General features: G+C 33.5%; 1 long non-coding RNA gene and 1 pseudogene across 1 annotated transcript; one reads left to right on the forward strand and one right to left on the reverse strand.

Annotated features, from left to right (window-relative positions):
* Positions 1-301: 301 nt before the first annotated feature.
* LOC148253620 (uncharacterized) lies at positions 302-5,779 on the forward strand. The gene is made up of 2 exons (XR_015821849.1): positions 302-989; positions 5,361-5,779. It is a non-coding gene; the product is annotated as an uncharacterized LOC148253620 (long non-coding RNA).
* Positions 929-2,923, reverse strand: LOC110809624 (agamous-like MADS-box protein AGL80 pseudogene; annotated as a pseudogene).
* Positions 5,780-6,483: the final 704 nt, after the last annotated feature.

Below are 6,483 nucleotides of genomic sequence, written 5' to 3' on the forward strand. Positions count from 1 at the left end.
CATGATTTTCGAAAATATTTTCAAATGCTTCCAAAACTCAATTTTCATCAAAAATTCATTAAAAAAAAATTAAAATTAAAATTATTTTAATTTATTTTTTTATTAAAATTAAATTATCTTCGACCAAATTTTTAGAACCAGGTGTTACACAAAATTCTTAATAAATAAAGTTCAGGAAATCATATTCTTATTTTTTTTATTTATATAATATTATCTAAATATTTTTTTTTTTCACAGTATGAAAATTTTACAATTCTTTTAAGTTTTATCTAAGATATAAAAACTTCTCCTATGGGAACTTACTCATAAAAGAATTCAAGAAAGAACACTCATATTTTTGTTCTATGATGGATATATACTATATAGTAGTTTCCATTTACATGCAAACAAAGAAATTAAAGCCTTCCGCAAACTTGTTTCCTTCCTCTTCGTCGACATGAGAGGGAAATAGGGTTAAGATCTTCTTTTACAGATGATAATGGCAAACGCTGATGGGTGATGCTAAAAATAAAGCACAGTTTACGAGTTTCTTCATGGCAGAAGAACAAAATCAAGAGAGGTGAAGCTGGAAGTCAAAGGGGGAAAGCATGAAGAAGAAGAGAAGATGAGTGACCGATCAGAAGAGAGAGGCTCGGTGATGAGACTTGAAGAAGAAACACAGGCGATTGCATGAAAAGGTGAAGGAAAAGCACGAAGTAAGGAGAGCCCTTCATTAGATGTGGATTAGGTGATGAACCAGGCTATAAAATTGACCGTACCCAATTTGAAAAAGGGAGGCTTTCTGGGGAGTTTCTGGAGCTTTTGGAGGAGAAAACAAAAGCGTTTTCCTAGGAGAAAGCAAACGTTTGAAGAGGGGTTTTTCGGGAAGAAAAAGAAAGCAAAGGGGTTTTTCCCATTGAGCTATTTGAAAATTATGAAGAAGAAAGCAGAGGAGGCTGAACAGTGGGAAGCGTTATGGAACCTTGTCTTGACAGATTTGTGATTGTCTGGTAACTTCTTCTTCTTCCTTTTTATCTAATTTGTTTGTTAAGAGACATTTTTTGAGACTGGTTTCATGATTTTTGGGAAATGGGTTCATGATATCTTGCAGAAGAAATTGGTTTTCTGTGTGGATATTGTTCTTGAAATGGTAGCATGATATGATACTGCTTTGGCATGATGATGTTGTTTGAATTGATGGTGAGTTTTGAGAATTAAATTTTGAGAATGAGAAAATAAATTATGAAAATGGTGGAATTAGACCCAGTAAATGTGAGATTTTTCTCGGCAAACACACTTTCAATTTGAATAGAATGAGATGAGTTGAATTTTTTTTTTAAAAGGTCACATTCTAATTTGAATCTTCAAGTATAAATTGAATTGAATATTGGATTGGACGAAAGTCAAATTCTTTGGATCAAGTTCAATTTGAATCTTTAAATTTTTCGGAAAAAAAAAAAGTTATACAAAATAAAAACGATGGTTCATGAAAAAGAATAAGCGAGAATTTGCTAAAACCCTAATCTTGTCTCGAACTTGAAATTTTGTTTAACATGAATTGAATTTTTCTTTGAAAGGTTCCGTAATGCTTCCCACTGTTCAGCCACCTCTGTTTTCTTATTAGATGTCCTTTTTCTAGTGTCATCAAATATTTAAGTTTAATCAAGGTTTATGGGTATGGAGTTATGAGATATGTTTAATTTTATAGTTGACACAAACATGTTAGGATTAAACTAATTTAATCAAGCTAGGCCATGTTTAGATCAGATTCGAGCTTGATTTTGATTAAATGGGTTAATTCGAGCTCGCACATAAGGGCTTTTACTTGGGAATTCACAAGAGGCTAAATAAAATAAATAAGAGGCTCATAAAAGTTACACAATTATACTCCATTAAAGAGATTTCATAGAACTTATTTTTTAAAGAAGCTTATATTTTATATATATATATAAAAAACATTTGTTTAGACTCGCATAATAGAACATATAGCTTAATTAAACAGACACCGCATGTGGTAGTTAGGAAAAAAATTTAAGTTTTCGCAGTCATTTATTGTAAAAATTTACTTCTGTATAAATGAACTGCTAAATTTTGAGATTAGAGAATAATATTATTAGTTGGTACATTACTGTGACTATGAAACATTAAAATAAACAAAAGGCCTAAAAAGCTTTACCTATCATAACTAAATTATACTTTGTGTCGACATGAAATCACTAGAACAAGAACATGTACCAACAAAGAAACATAGATCCTCCCCTAAGTCTTTGCTCAAATCAATGGTAACTTAGGGGAAGCTTTTAGTTGAGGTAGTTTCATCTTTCTTGTCATTGTTCTTATCCTCCATGGATGGAATCATTTTCGCATGCTCTAATTCCACGAACCAGGATTTCCCCTTCATTAAAGTCTTAATGTCATCCATGTTATTTAACTGGATATCTATTTTTGGTGTTTCCTGAGAATTCTTACCATTCTTCGTAAGCCTATCAATCTTTCTCTGGACATTTTTTGAGAAATTTTGGGTCATTCGCCCGAGACCGTTTAAACCTCTCATGCTTAAATTTGTTAATGGCTTCCCTGCTAGACTTTCAAATAAAATTCGAGTCATCTCGGTATCATGATTGCCTTGGCGTTGTTTTCTAAGTTGTTCTCTACCTTTGTTGATTCTTTGCTTAAGAAAACTCTCCTGGTTCACCATCTTTTTACTCCGATCTATCTCAGACATCCCTTTGAAATCAGTGACCACTTGGTGGACTCCCATAGAAGAAGGCCAAACTTCAGCTTCAGCATCATAAGGACTGTAAAGAATCAAACACGCGTTAACACCACATAAAGTACTTAACTCGCTTACCTTTTTCATCAATCCCTTCTTCCTTTTCTTGTAGGTTGCTTTCCTAGAGGAATCATTGGCGATGTAAGCGAGTTTCACCTTCTTTCTAGCCATGGTTGCGAGAGAAAGAAAAAGAATTGAATTATACTTGAGTGATTTTCTTTGATTTCTTTGAAACAATTGAAGGGTGTATATATAGATTTGACGACATGTCTGTTTTTTTTTTTTTGTGCATATCCATGTCAAAATCTTTGTATGGAAAATATCGAAATACTATAAATTTAAAGATCTTAAGATGGAAAATATCTCGAATTTGTAGATATTGAAAAATTGCAGTTTATAAAGATTTTTTTTCCCAAATAAACAAGTACAATAGGTAAATTTTTAATTTAGCATTTCAAAAAATCTCAATATAGCTATAATATCATTTTAAGGAAAGCTTATATATAATTGGATTGATGTTTTTCTATGGTTTTCTCTTAATAACATAACTTTTTTGTATGGATAATAAATGATATTGAATCTTATTCATCATTTTCTCCCAAATATATATTTCTAGATATTTTCTATATTCAATTTAGTTAAGCTAAAAATGATTTGAATATCTACATAGTAGATATAGTTTTTAATATTGGCATTGCCATTTTTGCAAAACCACTAGCGCGGTAATTATATTCCATTAGCACAGTCGAATAATATTTAGTTAATTGTATGTTATTGAATCAATGGAATAGAAAAACAATGGGCATGATTATGGATAAAAAGTTATTATTTTATTTCCGAACTTCGGTCAATTCTTCATTTTAGGCATAAATATTCTTTTCACAAAAGAATTTCCAAATTTTTTAAATTTCTTCAAAATTGTGTTAAATTGTAACACTCCAAGTTCATGAATTTGGCTCGAAATGTTGAAATTTAATTTTTTTTTCTAATAATAAAAATACGTGAGTGTAATTTTTATTTATGTTTATTGTTTTTTTTATAAATATGTATTTTGGATGATTTTAAAACACTATTTGAAAATTCGGAGCCAATATGTAATTAAAAGGGGCTTGCCTGAAAGAAATTTGGAAAATGGGGTCATTTTGTAAATTAAAAGAGTTGGGCCACGTAGGACGGTCACATAAGCAGCACGGCGAGTCAGGATGCGTTGCGTGGTGGACACACTAACACGGGCTCCATGCGGGAGTCATGCAGGCAATACGCTTTCCAGGGCGATTGAATAGTTCATGTTCACTCTCGCTGCACATGAACAACCCAGACTAATTCCCTGAATATGTCCTAATCGAACGGCTCTTAACGCCCCATGCAAACCCTAATGGACGACCCATATTGATTTCCTAAACAGGCATGATTGGATGGCCCGTGTGCCTCCACGTTTCCCAGAAAGAACGGCTGGGATCGATCGAAGAAAGGTATTTAAACCTCTCTTCTGTCGAAACCCTAACCCCAGCCGACACTCAAAGCCAAAGAAGAATAAGAGAGGCGACCAGAAGGAGACACAACCGCTGGAGGAACATCAACGCCACCGTGCCAAAATGCCGAAAACACTTTGGTAGGCCAAAAATTCTTCTCGTTCTTTCCGTTTCTCCGCCCTTAGCCGTCTAACGTGTTTTCGATGCAAGATAACCAAGAACAACCATAAACTGCAAGGAAGGAACAACGGAGCTCGGCTGAGCTGTTGCACTAGAGGACCGAAACCGCCGATAAACATCCATATTTCTCCTTCCGTTGTCGAGAAGCACCCCCTAACCATGATTTAAATAGATTTCCATCAAGGACTGACTAAAACCGATCTGACCAAGAGGAGGAGCCGCTGAAGAAGGCAGACCAGGCGGCAGAGCATGACGGCATCGCCAAAGAAGGCAGACTAGGCAGCGGAGCATGGAGGCATCATCAAAGAAGGCAGATTAAGCGACAGAGCACGGCGGCACTGCAGCACGGAAACCCTAACCCAACCCCCCAATGAGATTTTTGCCTCTTTTTGCCGTTTCTTACATATTTTTATGTCATTTTAACATATGTTCAATTTTATCAGAAAACCTCAAAAAATCTGGGATCCGAAAATCATCAAGAACCGTATTGAAAAAAAAGCAATATTCTAGATACCGACTCAGGGTAAAAATTCCTCACCCTTTTTTCTTGTTACGGTGAAATTAAAGCTAAATTAATAATAAATGAAAATTTTTGAATAATTGACGATTCCTTAATTAATTAAGTACAAGATGTCGATAGAGCCAGTAATCGGTCAGTGCATGTCTACTTAATTGTGTTGTTTATTTATTTGATCGCTTTATTGTGTTTGTTTATTTATTTTGTTCTATTTTAACCTACTTCAATTTATTTGCCTTAATATATATTTCTCGTTGTCTTATTTTGTGAATAATACGTTTCAGTCAGCATGATGTATATTTATTTAGTGCATCAACGTACTCTGAAATATGATTTCTTTATTCTTGTCTTGCTTGAGGATGTGGGCATACATGCCATTTGGAGTTAAATAGTAAATGAAAGAAATCATATGTATGAACTAATGTATTTGGATGAAAAGGGCTTATTAGGTGTCATGGGTAAGAGTGCACGGACTTGGTGCATATGGTGAACCCTACTGCAGACGTTACCCTCAGCTGTACGGAGCTGGGAAGTTCCATACCGGAAGGAGTTGAGACTTTATAAGTGTTGCTCATACCAGATGAGATATTGAAGTGGTTGTTTGTTGTGGTGCCCATTACCGGAAGAAGCATGGGGACGACTGTTTAATTACAAAGGAAATATTCGTATCCACGTGTAGTGAGGATCTCTATGGACCCCCAACGACACCGGTAGGAAAAGGTAAAATGATAATGTAGAGATGAATATGGTAAGAAATTCGGCTTGGGAAATGTGAGGAGTCAAACATTGTATGTCCATTGAAATGTATACTTTAGATTGTGATTTTGATTTTTATTTTAATGAATGGTATTTGAGAAATTACAGGTTAGTCGAGAAAATACTAACGTTTTCAGTGAAACGAATTATGAATGCAGTAGTATTCAGGTTTTGTTAAGAATGAGTTTTATTTGTTGTTTATATTTTTTACAACCCTTTGATTTTCTGTATCAATAATAAGACGTTGATATTTTATTGAATTAGTGTAGTTCACCCCTATTTTATTAATTATTTCAGATCAGAACGATCAAAATCCGGATTCTGAACAGTAAGAGATCAGTTAAAAAATTATCTCTTCCGCTTTGTCAGTTTTAAGTAGAGGTTAACTATGTTTGTTTTCTTTTTATGTTTTTCTCGTTTAAGTTTCAAAAGCATTATCACAGTTCTATTGGATATTTTAAGTAACGTGTAAAGAATGTAGCATAAGAAAATAAATTGCTTCCGCTAAATAATAAATTTCAGTATTGTTTATCTTACTATTATTGAGTTATACACTCTAAATTCCAAGTATGAATTTGGGCTTTTATATAAATTCACATTTTAACTATAGGTCAAATTCATATAAAGAGCTTTTATTTTCTTTGTGTCCCTTTAGGAAGTCGAGCAAAAAATAGCCTTTATTTTTTATTTTTTTTAATGACTGTTATCTTTCTAAACAGAATGAAAAGATAGTTTTAAACTAAACTACATTTTCTTCTTCATAGCTTAACCATATTAAAGTAGTTCAATAGGATCTATGGGTGATA

The sequence above is a fragment of the Carica papaya genome, chromosome 6 (genome assembly GCF_054855325.1).
Source record: "Carica papaya isolate Zhongbai chromosome 6, ASM5485532v1, whole genome shotgun sequence".
In the NCBI taxonomy this organism is placed as follows: domain Eukaryota; kingdom Viridiplantae; phylum Streptophyta; class Magnoliopsida; order Brassicales; family Caricaceae; genus Carica; species Carica papaya.